At 36.3% G+C, this 20,195-nt stretch overlaps 1 protein-coding gene across 2 annotated transcripts in view; it reads right to left on the bottom strand.

The window, feature by feature from the left end:
* The window catches only part of GALNT13 (polypeptide N-acetylgalactosaminyltransferase 13), a 663,623-nt gene that overhangs the window by 525,823 nt on the left and 117,605 nt on the right, over positions 1–20,195 (bottom strand). The window lies entirely within an intron of this gene.

Raw genomic sequence — 20,195 nt, 5'->3', positions numbered from 1 at the left:
ACTGTGTAGTTTACAAAATTACAGGTCTATGGGAATTAGCATTGTGTCATATCTAGAGAAAAAAATCCAAGTGAGGCCATTATGACTTTTGTGAATATCCTCTGATCACTGAAGCTCATTAGCTCTCATAGATCACTTATATGACAATAATAAATGAGAAGAAAAAGAAAATAAAATTTCTTGGTTTTCTAAGTTTTACTCAGTTCAGTTCAGTTCAGCTCAGTCGCTCAGTCGTGTCCGACTCTCTGCGACCCCATGAATCACAGCACGCCAGGCCTCCCTGTCCATCACCAACTCCCGGAGTACACTCAAACTCATGTCCACAGAGTCGGTGATGCCATCCAGCCATCTCATTCTCCGTCGTCCCCTTCTCCTCCCGCCCCCAACCTTTCCCAGCATCAGAGTCTTTTCCAGTGAGTCAACTCGTCGCATCAGGTGGCCAAAGTATTGCAGTTTCAGCTTTAGCATCAGTCCCTCCAATGAACATTCAGGATTGATCTCCTTTAGAATGGACTGGTTGGATCTCCTTGCAGTATAAGGGACTCTCAAGAGTCTTCTCCAACACCACAGTTCAAAAGCATCGATTCTTCGGCGATCAGCCTTCTTCACAGTCCAACTCTCACATCCATACATGACCACGGGAAAAACCATTGCCTTGACTAGACGGACCTTGGTTGGCAAAGTAATGTCTCTGCTTTTTAATATACTATCAAGGTTGGTCATAACTTTCCTTCCAAGGAGCAAGCGTCTTTTAATTTCATGGCTGCAATCAGCATCTGCAGTGATTTTGGAGCCCAAAAAAATAAAGTCGGACACTGTTTCCACTGTTTTTCCATCTATTTCCCATGAAGTGATGGGACCAAGCAAGGCTCAAATCATATATTTCTCCCTGAATTTTCTCAGTATATTTCTACCTAGTACTTGGGTACTTTAGTGTCTGTAGAGATCTAGTAATTTCTAAGATCTGCTACCAAACACAGTTTATAAAACAAAGTTGTTAAGAATAAGTAACAAATACTACTGCAATGACTGGATACACCAAAGGCCCAATTCCCAAGCAAAACTGTGTAAACACTTTGCAAAGGTTAGTATAAAATTGTCACCTTTGAATCCATAGTCATTTTCACAAGCTCCAATCTCTAAAAAAATGTACTCAACAAAAGTTACTTAATGAAAGACAGGCTTTACCTAAGTTAAAATTCACAGAGTTTCAATTAAACATCAAATTCAGTTGATTTTTTTTTCTGGGGGTGGGGAGTAGAGACAAGTGACATCCAACAATTTGGGGGATGGGCTTAAACACGTTTAGAAAAAGTAAGAGGGAAAAAATTGCCTCACATACTGACTCCAAATTCTGGTCAGCTCAACCCCGCACCCACTATCATGAGCTGGCTATTTTGGGAACATGGCTGTCAACCTTCTATCATCCTTTTTTTTTTCTTTGCAACTTCTCCAATTCCATTTCAGTATCAACCTATACACACTCCGACATTTCTTTTTCCTCTTTCCCACATCACAGCATTCAACACTCACTTTTATTCCCCTACATTAATGCTTGAACTATTACAAGAGGAAACCATGTATAGTACCACATTGACTGGAAGAATTAAAAAAAAAAACAAACCACAAACTACTTGTATTCAGTTCAGTTCAGTCGCTCAGTCGTGTCTGACTCTCCGCGACCCCATGAATCACAGCACGCCAGGCCTCCCTGTCCATCACCAACTCCCGGAGCTCACTCAAACTCATGTCCACAGAGTCGGTGATGCCATCCAGCCATCTCATTCTCGGTCGTCCCCTTCTTCTCCCGCCCCCAACCTTTCCCAGCTTCAGAGTCTTTTCCAGTGAGTCAACTCGTCGCATGAGGTGGCCAAAGTATTGCAGTTTCAGCTTCAGCATCAGCCCATCCAATGAACACCCAGGATCGATCTCCCTTAGAATGGACTGGTTGGATCTCCTTGCAGTACAAGGGACTCTCAAGAGTCTTCTCCTGTATAGGTGTAAGTAATTCTGATTTTTTTAATCAAAAACCTAAAGCATTACTTAATTTCTAAGCCTTAAGAAAAGGGTAAGACTTGGTATGTTATGATTTATGTTAAAAAGTATAGGAATATAATAGTGTAACAATATTTTAAACAAAAACTATGAGTTACACCATGTGACATGATGTCTTATGAAACATCCCATGGACATCCTAGAAGAAAATATCTTACCTTTTAGTACAGTTTAGTCGCTTAGTCATGTCCGATTTTTTGTGACCCTGTGGACTTCAACACACCAGGCTTCCGTGTACATCATCAACCCCTGGAGCCTACTCAGGCTCATGTCCAGCGTGTCGGTGATGCCATCCAACCATCTTATCCTCTGTCGTCCCCTTTTCCTCCTACCTTCAATCTTTCCCAGTATTAGGGTCTTTTCCAATGAGTCAGTTCTTCAGATCAGGTGGCCAAAGTATTAGAGTTTCAGCTTCAGCATCAGTCCTTCCAATGAATATTCCTTTAGGATTGATTAATGGGTTGGATCTCCTTGCAGTGCAAACAACTCTCAAGAGTCTTCTCCAACACCACAGTTCAAAAGCATCTATTCTTTGGTGCACGGCTTTCTTTATACTCCAGATATCACATCCACTGGAAAAACCATAGCTTTGACTTGATGGACAATTGTTGGCAAAGTAATGTCTCTGCTTTTCAATATGCTGTCTAGGTTGGTCATAGCTTTTCTTCCAAAGAGCAAGTGTCTTTTAATTTCATAGCTGAAGTCACCATCTGCAGTGATTTTGGAGCCACAAAAAAAAAAGTCTCTCACTGTTTCCATTGTTTCCCCATCTATTTCCCATTAAGTGATGGGACCAGATGTCATGATCTTAGTTACATGAGACATAAAATTAAAACCAAAACAATACCCATTATATCAGTGAATAACTAGCTTGTAACAAATTCAAAAGAAAAGCAATATTTTGTTGTTTTAAAAGCCTTATGATGAAACCTGTGTACCTGTTTTAGAAAAAATTACTAATTATGCTCAATAAGTTTGAAAGTAAAAACTTAGGATGTTAAGTAAGAAACAATTCCATGAAAAAAGAAAGGTGCTTACCTCAAAAACAGGAAAATTATTTTAAAGGCAATATTTTTAAGGGAGAGCAATTTATATTATAAAGATAATTCATAGTTTTAATTCATACATAAATGATAATATTATGCTTTAGAAAGCCTTTTAAGCCACTTTTTCTAGAAATTCAATAATGCTGAATTATTTTCCCTTTGTAATTCATAGTGCAAAATCTACTTCATTAAAATATTTTGACAAGGTAGCTTTCTATTAAGGTTCTGGTCTTTATACTCCTGAACTTAGTTTTTTCATAAAAAAAAAAAATCAATCTATGTGTAAACTTTACATATCTTGCTAATTCTTATTTTTATGAATTGGATCTTGTGCCTTTGTTATTAACATTTTCCCCATTCTCTTTAATATACATTTTCTTCAAAATTGAATCCAAATCTGATCCCCTGCAGAGTTTTAAATACTTAACTACCAGATCTTACTCATCTCCTCCCTTTAAATTATGTATTAGCCTTGTGTTTACTAAGATACTTTAAACTTATATAAGTTTTAACTCTTAGTGGATTTTTTGAAAGTAGAACCAGGTATTTTATCTCCTTCTATGAAAAGTAGGGCTTTCCTGGTGGTTCAGATGGTAAAGAATCTGCCTGCAATATGCGAGACCTGTGTTTGACCCCTTGGGTTTGGAAGATCCCTTGAAGGAAGGCATGGCAACCCACTCCAGTATTCTTGCCTGAGGAATCCTCAGGGACAGAGGAGCCTGGCAGGTTAGTGTCCATGGGGCTGCAAAGAGTTGGACATGACTGATTAAGCACACAGCAAAAGTGCCAAGTAGATATCAATAAATATTGGACTTACATATAAATTCATAATGTGGTCCACTGGAGAAGGGAATGGCAAACCACTTCAGTATTCTTGCCTTGAGAACCCCATGAACAGTATGAAAAGGCAAAAGGATAGGACACTAAAGATGAACTCCCCAGGTCAGTAGGTGTCCAATATGCTACTGAAGATAAGTGGAGAAATAACTCCAGAAAGAATGAAGGGATGGAGACAAAGCAAAAACAACACCCAGTTGTGGATGGGACTGGTGATAGAAGCAAGGTCCAATGCTGTAAAAAGCAATATTGCATAGGAACCTGGAATGTAAGGACCATGAATCAAGAGAAATTGGAAGTGGTCAAACAGGAGACGGCAAGAGTAAACATAGACATACGAGGAACTAGTGAGCTAAGATGGACTGGAATGGGTGAATTTAACTCAGATGACCATTATATCTTCTACTGTGTGCAGGAATCCCTTGGAAGAAATGGAGTAGCCATGATAATCAATGAAAGAGTCTAAAACACAGTATTTGGATGCAATCTCAAAAACAACAGAATGATCTCTGTTCATTTCCAAGGCAAACCATTCAATATCACAGAAATCCAAGTCTATGCCCTGACCAGTAACACTGAAGAAGCTGAACGGTTCTATGAAGACCTACAAGACATTTTAGAACTAACACCCAAAAAAGATGCCCTTTTCATTATAGGGGACTGGAATGCAAAAGTAGGAAGTCAAGAAATGCCTGGAGTAACAGGCAAATTTGGCCTTGGAGTACAGAATGAAGCAGGGCAAAGTGTATTGAGTTTTGCCAAGATAAAGCACTGGTCATAGCAAACACCCTCTTCCAACAACATAAGAGAAGACTCTACACATGGACATCACCAGATGGTCAACACTGAAATCAGATTGATTATTTTCTTTGCAGCCAAAGATGGAGAAGCTCTATACAGTTAGCAAAAACAAGACCGGGAGCTGCCTGTGGCTCAGATCATGAATTCCTTATTGCCAAATTCATTCTGAAATTAAAGAAAGTGGGGAAAACCACTAGACCATTCAGGTATGACCTAAATCAAATCCCTTATGATGATACAGTGGAAGTGAGAAATAGATTTAAGGGACTAGATCTGACACACAGAGTGCCTGATGAACTATGGACGGAGGTTTGTGACATTGTAAACAAGACAGGGATCAAGACCATTGCCAAGAAAAAGAAATGTAAAAAATTAAAATGGCTGTCTGAGGAGGCCTTACAAATAGCTGTGAAAAGTAGAGAAACAAAACGCAAAGGACAAAAGGAAAGATATACCCATCTGAATGGAGAGTTCCAAAGAATAGCAACGAGAGATAAGGAAGTCTTCCCCAGCAATCAATGCAAAGAAATAGAGGAAAACAATAGAATGGGATAGACAAGAGAGCTCTTCAAGAAAATTAGAGATACCAAGGGAACATTTCATGCAAAGATGGACTCAATAAAGGAAAGAACTGGTATGGACCTAACAGAAGCAGAAGATGTTAAGAAGTAGTGACAAGAATACGCAGAACAACTATACAAAAAAGATCTCACGAGCCAGATAATCACGACGGTGTGATCACTTACCTAGAGCCAGACATCCTTGAATGTGAAGTCAAGTGGGCCTTAGGAAGCCTCCGGAGAAGGCAATGGCAAGCCACTCCAGTACTCTTGCCTAGAAAATCCCATGGATGGAGGAGCCTGGTGGGCTGCAGTCCATGGGGTCACTACTAGTCGGACACGACTGAGCGACTTCACTTTCACTTTTCACTTTCACACATTGGAGAAGGAAATGGCAACCCACTCCACTGTTCTTGCCTGGAGAGTCCCAGGGACGGCGGAGCCTGGTGGACTGCCATCTATGGGGTCACACAGAGTCAGACACGACTGAAGCAACTTAGCAGTGGCAACAGCAGCAGGAAGCCTCACTACAAACAAAGCTAGTGGAGGTGATGGAATTCTAGTTGAGCTATTCAAATGCTAAAAGATGGTGCTGTGAAAGTGCTTCACTCAATATGTCATCAAATTTGGAAAACTCAGCAGTGGCCACAGGACTGGAAAAGGTCAGTCTTCATTCTAATCCCAAAGAAAGGGAATGCCAAAGAATGCTCAAACTAACGCACAATAGCACTCATCTCACATGCTAGTAAAGTAATGCTCAAAATTCACCAAGAAAGACTTCAGCAATATGTGAACTGTGAACTTCCAGATGCTCAAGCTGGTTTTAGAAAAGGCAGAGGAAGAAGTGATCAAATTGCCACCATTCGCTGGATCATCGAAAAAGCAAGAGAGTTCCAGAAAAACATCTATTTCTTCTTTATTGACTATGCCAAAGCCTTTGACAGTGTGGATCACAATAAACTGTGGAAAATTCTGAAAGAGATGGGAATACCAGACTACCTGACCTGCCTCTTGAGAAACCTGTATACAGGTCAGGAAGCAACAGTTAGAACTGGACATGGAACAACAGACTGGTTCCAAATAGGAAAAGGAGTATGTCAAGGCTGTATATTGTCACCCTGCTTATTTAACTTCTATGCAGAGTACATCATGAGAAATGCTGGGCTGGAGGAAGCACAAGTTGGGATCAAGATTGCCAGGAAAAATATCAATAACCTCAGATATGCAGATGACACCACCTTTATGTCAGAAAGTGAAGAAGAACTAAAGAGCCTCTTGATGACAGTGAAAGAGCAGAGTGAAAAAGTTGGCTTGAAGCTCAACATTCAGAAAATTAAGGTCACGGCATCCGGTCCCATCACTTCATGGGAAATAGATGGGGAAACAGTGGAAAGAGTGGTTGACTTTATTTTTCTGGGCTCCAAAATCACTGCAGATGGTGACTGCAGCCATGAAATTAAAAGACGCTTACTTCTTGGAAGGAAAGTTATGACCAACCTAGACAGCATATTAAAAAGCAGAGACATGCCTTTGCCAACAAAGGTCCGTCTAGTCAAGGCTATAGTTTTTCCAGTGGTCATGTATGGATGCGAGAGTTGGACTATAAAGAAAGCTGAGGGTTGAAGAATCGATGCTTTTGAACTGTGGTATTGGAGAAGACTCTTGAGAGTCCCTTGGACTGTGAGGAGATCCAACCATTCCATCCTAAAGGAGATCATCTTGGGTGTTCATTGGAAGGACTGATGTTGAAGCTGAAACTCCAATATTTTGGCCACCTAATGTGAAGAACTGACTCATTTGAAAAAACCCTGATATTGGGAAATATTGAAGGCACGAGGAGAAGGGGACAAAAGGGGATGAGATGGTTAGATGGCATCACCAACTCAATGGACATGAGTTTGGGTGGACTCTGGGAGTTGGTGATGGACAGGGAGGCCTGGCATGCTGCGGTTTATGTGGTTGCAAAGAGTCGGACACGACTGAGCAACTGACTGATACTGATAAGTTCATTTTCAATTTTCTATTCTTTATTGTTTATTATTGACATGTTTTACAATTCACTTTACTTCAGTTGGACAGATAGCTTTTTACTTAAATATTTATCCATTTAAAAAGAAGTGAGTAGCAAATAAATGTTGACAACCATTTCACAGATTTATTTCTATGTGCAATGTGTATATATGTAACACTTTTAAAATGCTTACAATAAAAGTAGAATAGATTTTTGAAAATGTTGATTTTCAAAGTAATCCACTTTCAACTCAGGATGAGGCCTCTATGTATTGCTCTTTTTTTGTTTTTTCCTTTGCTTATGTTCTTTCCTCCATATACATTTTGCTTTTTGAGATAAACTATTGATATGGAACTAAATGATTAACACATTGTGGGTTCAGCATGTTAGTCAGATCTCTCCTGCTGTACCACATACTCTGTAGCTTTCATCCATAACTCTTTCACTTTCTTAAAACACCTCAGTTGTCACCACCACAGTACCTTTGCATATGATAACCTCACCACCTTTGCATGGTGGTACAAACAAATCATTCAAGTTTTAGCCCAAATGAAACTTCCTCAAAAGGCTTTTGATCTTTTAGGTTAGTTATTTTGTTATATGGTTGTATGACACTCTGGACTATTTTCCAGGCAAGGATATTGGTGTAGGTTGCCATTTCCTTCTCCAGGAGACCTTTGGACCCAGGGTTCAAACCCACATCCTGCACTGCAGATGGTCTCCTGCACTGCAGGCAGATTCTTTATTGACTGATCTACCAGGGAAACCCTGAGACATAGCAAACTTGTAATAAATTTCCATCAAATGAATAAATTTGCCTTATGTGTCTTTATCTGTTTGCCAGAAGGACTGGCAAATATACTTTGAAATCAGTGTAGCCCAGCAGAGCTCAAGCTGAGAAAAAGGCAGGCAGACTCAATAGTTTTGCAGAGCAAAGGCAGTACCCTGTTCATCCAGCAATTTGGAGTGCAGGTCAGTTTGAGTTAAGACAACAAAGTGCTTTGCTGGCTTTAGAGATGCTTCTCTTACTGTATCCAGGCAGAAAATCTAATCCATATCGTTGAAGTGAAGTGAAGTCGCTCAGTCGTGTCCACCTCTTTGCGCCCCCATGGATTGTAGCCTACCAGGCTCCTCCATCCTTGGGATTTTCCAGGCAAGAGTATTGGAGTGGGTTGCCATTTCCTTCTCCAGGGGATCTTCCCAACCCAGGGATCAAACCCAGGTCTCCTGCATTGCAGGAAGATGCTTTACCATCTGAGCTACCTAAATACAGTTTATAGTGTGTCTGCCGAGGCAACGTAAACAGAGCACATGGGAAGTTGCAAAGCCCATTCAACAGCCCTACATACAGTGACTTGAACAGAGAGAATGGCAGGTAGCTTGACCCATCTGTAGAATAAAATTTATAGCCTCACCTGATCAGGGAATTCACCTACTATTGAATATAGTTTCTAGTCCTGACCATCTAGTCAGTCTAACGAAAGAATCCAGGCAACCATAGAACATATTCTGCAGTCTCACTTGGTAGGGAACCAGGACAGTAGTCCTATCTCAGTTTCTTAGTCAAGGCCACACCTTCCATCTCTATCTGCAGAATTCAAAATGTTCCCCTGTCCCAAAATAGACAATAGCAAAGCTCACCTGTCCTTGGGCAAGCAAACCCACCAGACAAACCCAGAAACCCAAATTGAGCGGATTGGTGAAGAACTGTCTCTCCTAAAGCAAACCGGTCAAGTTTGGAAAAGGATCCCCATTACTCAAATGGGCAGATGCCAAGGTAAGAAATCAAGGACCATGAAAAGTCATAAAAATATGACATGAACAGGAACTAAGAAAACTCCAATAAATGGCCCTAAAGAAATGGGTATCTATGAACTATCAGGCAAAGAATTCAGTATAATCATCTTAAGGAGGTTTAGTGAATTACAAGAATAGACAACTAAACAAAATTAGTAAAACAATGCATGAGTTCAACAATCAAATATGAAACATAAAAACAAAAACCTTAAAAAACTGAAGAATTCAATAGAGTTTCAAAAAAGTAGACTTAATCAAAAGAAAGAATTAATAACCTAGAATATATAACATTAGAAATTACCCAGTCAGAGGAGCAGAAAGAATAAAGAAGAGTGATGAAACCCTATGGAATTTATGAAACACAATGAAAAAAAATCACAGTATGGGAATTCTAGAAGGGGAAGAGAAAGAGACAGGGACAGAAAGTATATTTAAAGCAATATGGCAAAAACTTATCAATCCTGAGGAGGAAAATGGACACTCAGATCCATAAATACTTCACGTAGGTAAAACCTAAATAGAACTACACCAAGATCCATTATAATTATCAAGTGTCTAAGAAAAAAATCTAAGAGCAGCAGGAGAAAAGAGAAAAGCTACATACAAGGGAAACTCCATAAGATTGGTGGCAGATTTTTCAACAGAAACTCTTCAGACCAGAAAATGGGATGATATATTCAAAATACTGAAACAAAATAAATGTCAACCAAAAATTCTATATTCAGTGAAGCTGTCATTCAGAAACAAAGGAGGGATAAAGACATTCCCAAACAATCAAAAACTGAGGGAGTTCATTAACACCAGACTTGCCCTACAGGAAATGCCAAAGTGATGCTAAAAGTAATGGATAAGTCAAAACTCTAGTTTAAAACGTTTCTAAGTAGTAAAAGTGACCACAATTCCAATAATTTGTTATTATCTACATAACATAAAAAATGTAACAGCAATACCTAAAATGTGAAGGGAAGCAGAAGGAAAAGTAACGTTTATGAATTGTAGTGAAGTTAATTTGTTATCAGTTTAAAATTTTCATTTGTTTAAGATATTTATGTAAGCTTAATGGTAACCATGGAAAAAATCCTGTACTGATTATATAAAGAACATGATAAAGAGTCAAAACATACTCATACCAAAAGATATCAAAACACAAAAAAAAGAGCTGGATAAGAAACAAGGAATAGCAGATGTACAAAACAACCAGGAACTTTTCACAAAAGGGCAGCAGTAAGTCTTCACCTATCAAGAACTGCTTTAATTTTTAATGAATGAAAATATTCAATCAAAAGACACAGAATGGCTTAAATTGTTGAAAAAACAAGATCCAACAACATGCTGCCTATAAGAGATTCACGTGTGTGAATCAGACTGAGACTGAAGATATGGGAAAAGACTTTTCAAACAAATGATAAACCAAAAAAATAGCTATCCTTATAACAGATAAAATATACTTTAAATTATAACTGGTAAAAAGAGACAAAGAAAGTCACCACACAATTATAAATGTGAAACATTAATAGAATGAAAGAAAAGAATCAAGTGATCATCTCAATAGATGCAGAAAAGCATTGACAAAACAATCTCCAATCATGATAAAAACTCTCAACAAAATAGGCCCGAAGGAACATATCTCAACATAATAAAGGTCCAAGCTAACATCATGCTGCTACTGCTGCTAAGTCACTTCAGTCGTGTCCGACTCTGTGTGACCCCATAGACGGAAGCCCACCAGGCTTCCCCGTCCCTGGGGTTCTCCAGGCAAGAACACTGGAGTGGGTTGCCATTTCCTTCTCCAATGTGTGAAAGTGAAGTCGCTCAGTCGTGTCTGACCCTTAGCAACCCCACGGACTGCAGCCTACCAGGCTGCTCCATCCATGGGATTTTCTAGGCAAGAGTACTGGAGTGGCTTGCCATTGCCTTCTCAAGCTAACATCATACTTCATGGTTAAAGGTTGAAAGCTTTTCTTCTAAGTCCAGGAAAAAGATATAGTGCCAACTCTTACCAGTCCTATTCAACAAAGTACTGGATGTCCTAGCTAGAACAATCAGGTCCAGCAAGGAAAATAAAAGTTATCAGAAATGGAAAGGAAGAAGTGAAATTATCTGTTTGCATGTGACATGATTTTATATATAGAAAATTTTAAAGACTAAACCAAAAAGCTGCCAGATCTTATCAATAAATTCTGTAAGGTTGCAGAATAAAAAATTAACTTGCAAAAACCAGTAGTATTTCTGTACACTAACAATAGCTATCCGAAATAATTTATAATAGCCTCAAAAGCAATAAAATACTTAGGAATAAATTTAAGGACATAAAAGATCTCTGTGCTGAAAACTACATATTGATGAAAGAAAATGAAGACCCATAGAAACAGAAAAGTATTCCATGTTCATGGACTGGAAGAATATTTTTAAAATGTAAATATTAATGAAAGTCATCTATTGATTCAGTGAAATGTCTATCACAATTCCAACGGCATTTTTTTTTTTTTACAGAGTAGGAGAAACACTCTTAAAATTTATATAGAACCACAGAAGAGCCAAAGAAACCCTGAAAAACAAGAATAAAGCAGGAAGAACTTTCCTAATTTCATGCTATACTATAAAAGAGTAGTCATAAAAACATAATGGTTCAGTTCAGTTCAGTCGCTCAGTCGTGTCTGACTCTTTGCGACCCCGTGAATCATAATGGTACTGGCATTCAAATAGTCAAATAAACCCATACAACAGAATTGAAAGCCTGGAAATAAACTCAAGCATATGCAGTTAATTAATATTTCACAAGCAAGTCAAGAATACTCAATGGAGCAAGTCCCCTCAATAAATGTTGGCAGAAGAATTGGATATCCACATTTAAAGAATGAAATTGAACTTATGTATTTTGCATCACTCACTAAAACTAACTTGCAATGGATTAAAGACTTAAGTATAAGATTCAAAACAATGAACATAGATGAAATGAATCATAGAAGAAAATACAAAAATAAACTTCTTGATATGAGCCTTGGTAATGATTTTTTGGATATGACATGTAAAACATAAACAACAAAATAGAAAATGAACAAGTGGAACTACATGCAACTAAAAAGCTTCTGCACAGCCAAAGAACACATTAGCAAAGTGAAAGACAGCCTATGGAATAGAAAAACATTTGCAAACTATGTATCTGATAAGGGGCTAATACCTGCAATGTATAAAGAACTCAAACAACTTGACAGCAAAAAATAATAATCCAACTTAAAGAAGTGCAAAGGACATGAATAGACATTTCTCTAAACAGATAATCAAAAAGTCAACAGGTACATGAAAACATGCTCAACATCACTAGTCATTAGGGAAGTACAAATTAAAACTACAATGAAATATCAACTCAAATCTGTTTAAAAAAAAAGCGATCATCAAAAAGACAAGAGATAAAAACACTGGTATGGATGTGGAGAAAAGAGAATCACTCTCTGCTGATGGGCTTGTAAATTGGTAGAGTCACTATGCAACACAGTATGAAAGTTCCTCAAAAAATTAAAAATAGAACCACCATATAATTAAACAATTACATTTCTGGGATTATATCCAAAGGAAGCAAAAATGGTAACTGGAAAAAATATCTGCACTCCCATGGTCATAGCAGAATTATTTACAGTAGGCAAGACATCAAAACAACCTAGGTTTCCATCAGTGTACAAATGGATAAAGAAGTTGTTGTACAAATATTCATGGTAATATTGTTGCCGTTAAAAATAAGAAAAGACTACCATTTGTGACAACATGAGTGGACGTTGAAGATATTATACTAAGTGAAATAAGTCAGATAAAGACTAATACTGTATGATTTCACTTAAAATAAAAACCAAACTCAGAGAAAAAGAGATTAGGTTTGTGGTTACCAGAAGGGAGGGAGGGAAAAATACAGGAAAGATATCAAAAGATACAAATTTGTAATTATAAAATAAATAAGTACTAGAATATAAAGCACAACCTGATAACTGCAGTCAACATTGCTGTATGACATATAGGAAGGTTACAAGAGTAAATCCTAAGTTTTCTCATCATAATGAGAGTTTTTCCCATTTTTCTTTTTATTGTACCTATTAATAGATGAGAAGATGGATGTCAGCTGAACCTATTATGGTAAGTGTTTCACAATGTATGTTAATCAAACCATTATGCTGTACAACTCAAGCTTATGCATTGATATAGTCAATTATTTTTCACTGAAACTGGGGAGGGGGGAGTGAATAAAATGGAATCTGTTGTCACAGGATTGACATTTCATTTGGGAGAAACAAAATAGACTGTTAGGAAAGAATATTTAGAGAGTGTTGTTCACTTTAAAAATGATCATGGAAGCAACCTAGATGTCCATCTGCAGATGAATGGATAAGAAAGCTTTGGTACATATACACAATGGAGTATTTTTCAGCCAACAAAAAGAATGCATTTGAATCAGTTTTAATGAGGTGGATGAAATTGGAGCCTATTATACAGAGTGAAGTAAGCCAGAAAGAAAAACATCAATACAGTATACTGGCGCATATATATGGAATTTAGAAAGATGGTAACCTTAACCCTGTATACGAGACTACAAAAGAGACATAGGTATATAGAACAGTCTTTGGGACTCTGGGAGAGGGTGAAGGTGGGATGATTGGGGAGAACAGCTTATGTGACCAGTCCAGGTTCGACGCATGATACAGGATGCTTGGGGCTGGTGCACGGGGATGACCTGGAGGGAGGATATGGGGAAGAGGGAGGTGGGAGGGGGGTTCAAGAAAGGGAACACATGTACACCCGGGGCGGATTCATGTCAGTGTATGGCAAAACCAACCAATATATTAATGCAAGGTAATTTGCCCCCAATAAAATAAATTTTAAAAAATAATAATTAAAAAAAATAAATGATCATGATACTGCTGGGGATACAACATTAGACTGAGTGGGTAAGTCAGGTATCTCCTCTTTGAAGATGTGCCATTTAAGCTGTCATCAAACAGTAAGACTCAAATAATAATGTTGTAACATGTAAATGTTAGTTGCACAGTCATGTCTGACTCTTTGTGACTCCATGGACTGTAGCCCACCAGGCTCCTCTGTCCATGGGATTCTCCAGGCAAGACGACTGGAGTAGGCTGCCATATTCTTCTCCAGGGGATCTTCCCAACCCAGGGATCGAACACAAGTCTCCTGAATTAAAGGCAGATTATTTACCATCTGAGCCACTAGAGAAGCCCTGTAACATGTAACCCTGTAGTAAGAGTTTGCTAGTTTGTCTACCCCACTGAGTTTAAGACCATTCTTTGAAAGTAGGGATTAAATCCTCAGTACTTAGAATTATGGGAAGCATATAATAGTGCTCAGTGTGTATTTCTAAAGTGGTTGGGGGAAAAAAAACAACAACTGTGTGATTAATGGTGCAAATGCTATCATTTTCAACTGAAATGCAAGGTAAGAGATCCAGAGAAGTAAATCATAATGGATATTCAGAGCAGAACCCAAGTTCTACTTGAGTTCCTTCTCCAGTCTTTCACCCATCAAAATCTTGATCTTGCTCCTTCTTTTAAGAGCTATGATATATAGTCAACAAGTCTTCTGTATCAAGTCACATAGTTATTTTACTTATTACAGATGAAGATAGTTATTACATAGAAAGAGTATCACTTGCATTGTAATTTGTTTAAATCAATTATAAAACATTCCAGTTTTAAATGTTAGGTTTAAATCTATTCAATGCATTCACCAAACACCTAGTTGATACAGTGCCATGGAAAGAAATATTTTATTGTCATGAGATTTAAAAACTAGTCTGAAAGACAAATATGAGAAAAACTAACTATAAACAACAATCTAAGGAATGAAGTTTGATGGCAACACAGCAGAAGCAGCATTCAAATGTTCAAAGGGCTGTTCAAGTACAGAACAAAAGAACACACACAAGCTTTAGCCTGAAAAGGCTTATTGAAGCTTATAATGCAAGGGACAAGAACCAATATACTGTTTAATTGAGTAAGTTAGGTGTTTTCTTGTCAAATTGATAAAGTTATTTCACCTATTCTGATTTTTTTTCCTCTGTCTTTATTTGTAAAATTCAGGAAAAATAAATAAAATCAATAGTTGATCTGTGGCTATACACAAAAATTATGGTGCTTTAATATTAAGTCTTAGACATAGCCTTGCAATCAGGAAAAAAATCCTACCTTAGTTCAATTCTATCTTTGGTCAGTATATCACATTGTTTAGAAACAAAGGAAAAAAGCAATAAAATCTATATCTGAATTAGATATGTTATAAAGCTCATCTACAACATCATGATGATTTGGGGAAGATGTTAGAAGCTTCCTATATCAGCAATAACTGTATGCAAATTATATTTTATACTGTAACAGAAGGGCTTCCCTCTGGACTGTGTATATGAATTCTTATGTCTGTTTAAAAATATATGTTCTCTTAACAGGATAAGCCAGGCTGCAGGAATTCTGAACTTCTCATTTATGGCTATCTTGATGATCTATATAAATTAATCATCAATTTACATACTTTTTATATACTTCAATTTATATATTGGTGTACTTCTTTTCTCATATGTAAAGTTAATATTGTGTTTACATTGGTTTGACCCATTCTGTCATAATATCAACCCAGAAAGAAAATCACAGCATCTGTAAGATAAAAGTAATACTTACCAATGTTACATCGTAATATGCCAATTACAAATAGTACTTCAAATAGCAAATACTACAGTTTGTCCCAAACTTTAAAAACTATTCATGAACTCAACACTGAACTATTGATGGCTATGAGAATTGTTTCCTAGCCTTTTTGAAAATTTCAACCCATTTACGTTTAAGGTAACATTGGTCTTCATTTCCAACTTAAAACGCCTAAAAATGCCTAACAGGCTTTTAGATTTGTGAATTTTAGTTGAAATGTATTTTACGATGTTACTAAACCTGCAGAAATATTGAAAAATAAAATAAAATGATTGTTCAAAACAAAACAAACAAAAAAAAGTAATACTTACTAGGCAATGAAAAATTTACATTATCTGAATCAAGAGACTCCCTCTTAAATATATATATATACACACATATATACGAATATAAATATATCCATTACATCTATGCAAATATAAATATATATACATACACATGTGTGTATAGATACATATGTGTATGTGTGTGTGTATATATATATATAAAAGAAGCAAAGCAAAGTTTAATGCCTAAAAGTCATGGTGTACTTATTGGAAAAAACAAGCAAAGTATCACAGACTAAAAAATATCCAGAGAGTTCCCCATTTAAGTTAGCTTGAGTAATTTCTATGACACAATAGAGACATGGAAGAAGCCACATTTCATAAGACCATTCACAAACCCTAAAATCAATAGATTTTTATCAAAGAACAAAATAACCACTGAATTTACAATACCAACTCATCTGAAATGTATGGTCAGTTTATAATTGTGTCCTATACATAATAAAATTCAAACTAAATCAATATAATCCCATGCCTTAGCAGCAGTCCTCAACTTTTTATATTAGGTTTACTACTTTTTCTACTGATGTAGTTTCATAGAAGCCTTTCTGCAAAAACAGATGCTCTCTTTAAAATTATCACAAGGTATAATGAAGGATATGAGTGTCTGATGAATAATAGGCTTAAGTCAGAAAGCAGAAAAAGAAAATATTGATATGTTGATTTCACATAAAATATTTCATGTTTCCCAACTTTTTTCCTTTATCTGGGTAATGAAATCACATTTTCTCCAGTTCTGCAATGCCTAGCACATAACTTAAGTACAATATAGTTCCACTTAAACATTTTGACATATAAAAAAGCAAAAAGGATATTCTCCCTGACTAAGCAATATCAAAGCAATTCTACAATAAATTGTGAATAATGCCCATTCCCCATGTGCCACACATCAAAGGTGTTATCTCATTGATGTTCACAATTCCTAGAGATAAGCATTGCTATCTTATTTTGCAGATGAGGACAGTGAAACACAGAATTTAAAAATCTGCCCAAGGTTGTGCAGCTGACTTCCAGTAAAGCAAAGATTTAAACCAAAAAAATATCATTTCAGAGCTTACACCTTTATCAATTAATAATTTATACTACCTCCCAATAAACACATTCTTAAATCACAATATATTCCACTCACTGCACCAAAATGTCAATGCCCAAGAGGCATTAGAAAAATGTCTTATACCTGAATGCATTTTGTTTGGACTTTAAAAAATTATAAAATGAACTTGATGTGGCATTTATGTTTTAGTGAAGCATATCCTGGAATTCTAGCTTCCTCTCATCATCAAAAATACAAATGTGTGTATTTCTTCTGTATTAGTGATTCATTTGAAAGGAACTAGATGTGGCTCTGTATCTACAATACTAGAAAGTGTCTGAAAAACATAGTAGGCATTTGAATAAAGGATTATTTAATGAACACATACATGAGTGATTTAATAGTAAATGTGTTATTCAGTAAAATGATCTCGAAGACATACACTGTATACAAAAAGGCTAGAAGCAACAGTGGGTAATTATATTCAAAATCTGCACTGTGTTTATTAAGAATTTCCTTCACATACTCCACTGAATTTGCAAAATACCATAAGAAATAAAATACTATCTGCACTTGATACATAAGGAAGTTTCATAACAAGTCCAGTCAAAGCAGTAAACTTAGGAAGAGATAGACCCACCACTCAAACCCATGTTTTCTGACTTTTAATGAGGGTAATTCTATACACTCCACAAAAAGAACATACCCCTTCTTGAAGATTGATATAGTACATCAAATCACTTTAAGTTCTCAATAAAAATAACTTCAGCACACTTTTATGATTTTTAAAATCATAAAAGGTTAATAAAATGGTTAGTTAATTTACACATGAATCTTTGCTTATTAGGTATTTATATAAACATACTTATGTAAACTACATTTTCTAGAGCAGTGGTTTTCAAACTTTATTGCACATAAGGCACATCTGGGGAGTTGGTTTTTTTTTTTAATTCTAATATCCCATTTACACACCATAAATTGTAAATTAGAATCTCTGGGGCTGTAACCAAGACATCAATATTTCTTTAGAAATCCACAAGTGTTTTCAACATGCAGCCAATTTTGTGCACTGTCCTTCTGAATTTTTTTAGACTCTTGCAGTGTTTTCTTTCTTCCCTTATTGGATTAGAGAGCAGACTCAGGTTGTAAAGTTTAAAGCAACAACACACGATGATGTAAAGGAAAATGAAAAAGTTAGTTAAAAGAAAGTGTATGCAAATAAGTACATACATATATACATATATGCACACTCACAGACACACCTACACACACACACATACACCCGGGCCATGAAGGATAGAATATATCTTAATACTGTATATTATCTTGCCATTACTTGTGCATCAAATGAGTCAGTAGATAAGTCAAGGCTGATTTCCACTTTAGGAATGGAGTCTAAGATGTTTCACCTTGTGGGGAAACAATTATTCTCTCAGAAGCTTTTGTCTTGTCATCATTCTATAAATTTTGCATAAGTTAAACAGCATTTACCATGATGGTACCTGCAATGCAGAATTTGTGGTCACATTCTAGGCAATTAGTATATATCAAGGGATCAATTCTGCTATTTTCAGTATTGATAAATTTAAACAAAGGAACTATAATGTTAACTATTCTCACTTTAAGATTAAAGAAGATCTCTAGAGAAGTCACAGCTGCTGTAACAGTTTTTAAGTTGGACACTAAGAAGTGGCAAAGTGCATCAAAAATGGGAAAATTTTGTCTTAATAATTCTTCTAATATATATGTGTATGTGTGTGTGTGCACAGATTCTAAGGAGAAATAACCATTCAACTCTTACTAAGGACATATTACAAATATCAGAAAAAAGAAAAATGAAATCAGTACGTAATAGAAAGCCAAGTTTTTAAGTCTATCAACAGCAAAAATTATTGGGCATGGAAGAAGGTCTTTGTCTCAAAGCAAATTTTTCACTCCTCATTCCAACTTTGACTAATGTTCAATTAACATTTATAACACAATAATGCTAAAATCCTAAAACATGTTCTACGTGTGTGTGTGTTTTATATAGATAGATAGATAGACTCTAGATTTTCCTAAAGCATGCTTTATAAAAATGGTTTTGTTATATTTAGTTATGATGTGTTCTCATTACAGATTAATTTATTCAACAAATTTTTTGACAAATAAGCATCATATATCTACTATATTCCAATCACTGGTGCAGGTATTAATAAATAATAGTGATCAAAATATTTGTCTTCATGGATCAAACATACTGTTTAAAAAAAAAGACTAGTAGTTTAAACCACTCTCCTTTTAAATAGTTTTCCTATGTTAAAATTTGTTTATTCACAGCATGCTGCTGCTGCTGCTAAGTCGCTTCAGTCGTGTCCGACTCTGTGCGACCCCATAGACGGCAGCCCACTAGGCTCCCCCATCCCTGGGATTCTCCAGGCAAGAACACTGGAGTGGGTTGCCATTTCCTTCTCCAAAACATGAAAGTGAAAAGTGAAAGTGAAGTTGCTCAGTCGTTTCCGACTCTTAGCGACCTCATGGACGGCAGCCTACCATGCTAGACATCTGCTAATTTTCTTACTATATGCTGTTCAGTGATAGAGAAACAAGTCGCATGATATTAACCAGTGTAGGTGAAATAACCTAGTTCTGTGACAATTTAAAGTTGTAGACTATACTAAATTCTGGTGTTTGACTTTCAACTCTTTTGTCTTCTGGATTATTTCTGATGAGAAGTCAGCTGTTTATAATACGCATTTTTTCCTGGATGTCTTCAAGATTTTCTGTTTAAACTTATCATTTGATTGTAATGTGTTCTTTGAGCTTCTTTAATCCATGCTTTGGTGTTTCCCATTGATTTTTTTCATTAAATTCTCAATGTTTTCCTCATTAATTTAAAAAATACTTGCCATTGTTTCTTCAAATTTTATTTGGTTGTATTCTGCCTTTTCCATATTGGATTACAATTACACATATGTAAAATTACTTCTGGTATTACAATTGCACTAGTTGATACTGTATTATAACTCTTGTTTTTTTCTGATTTTTC

Source organism: Moschus berezovskii, chromosome 2 (genome assembly GCF_049115385.1).
Source record: "Moschus berezovskii isolate FMDL1 chromosome 2, NW_MosBer_1.0, whole genome shotgun sequence".
Taxonomy (NCBI): Eukaryota; Metazoa; Chordata; class Mammalia; order Artiodactyla; family Moschidae; genus Moschus; species Moschus berezovskii.
The sequence above is the reverse complement of the archived record's forward strand: the minus strand, read 5'-3'. Positions and strand labels throughout refer to the sequence as shown.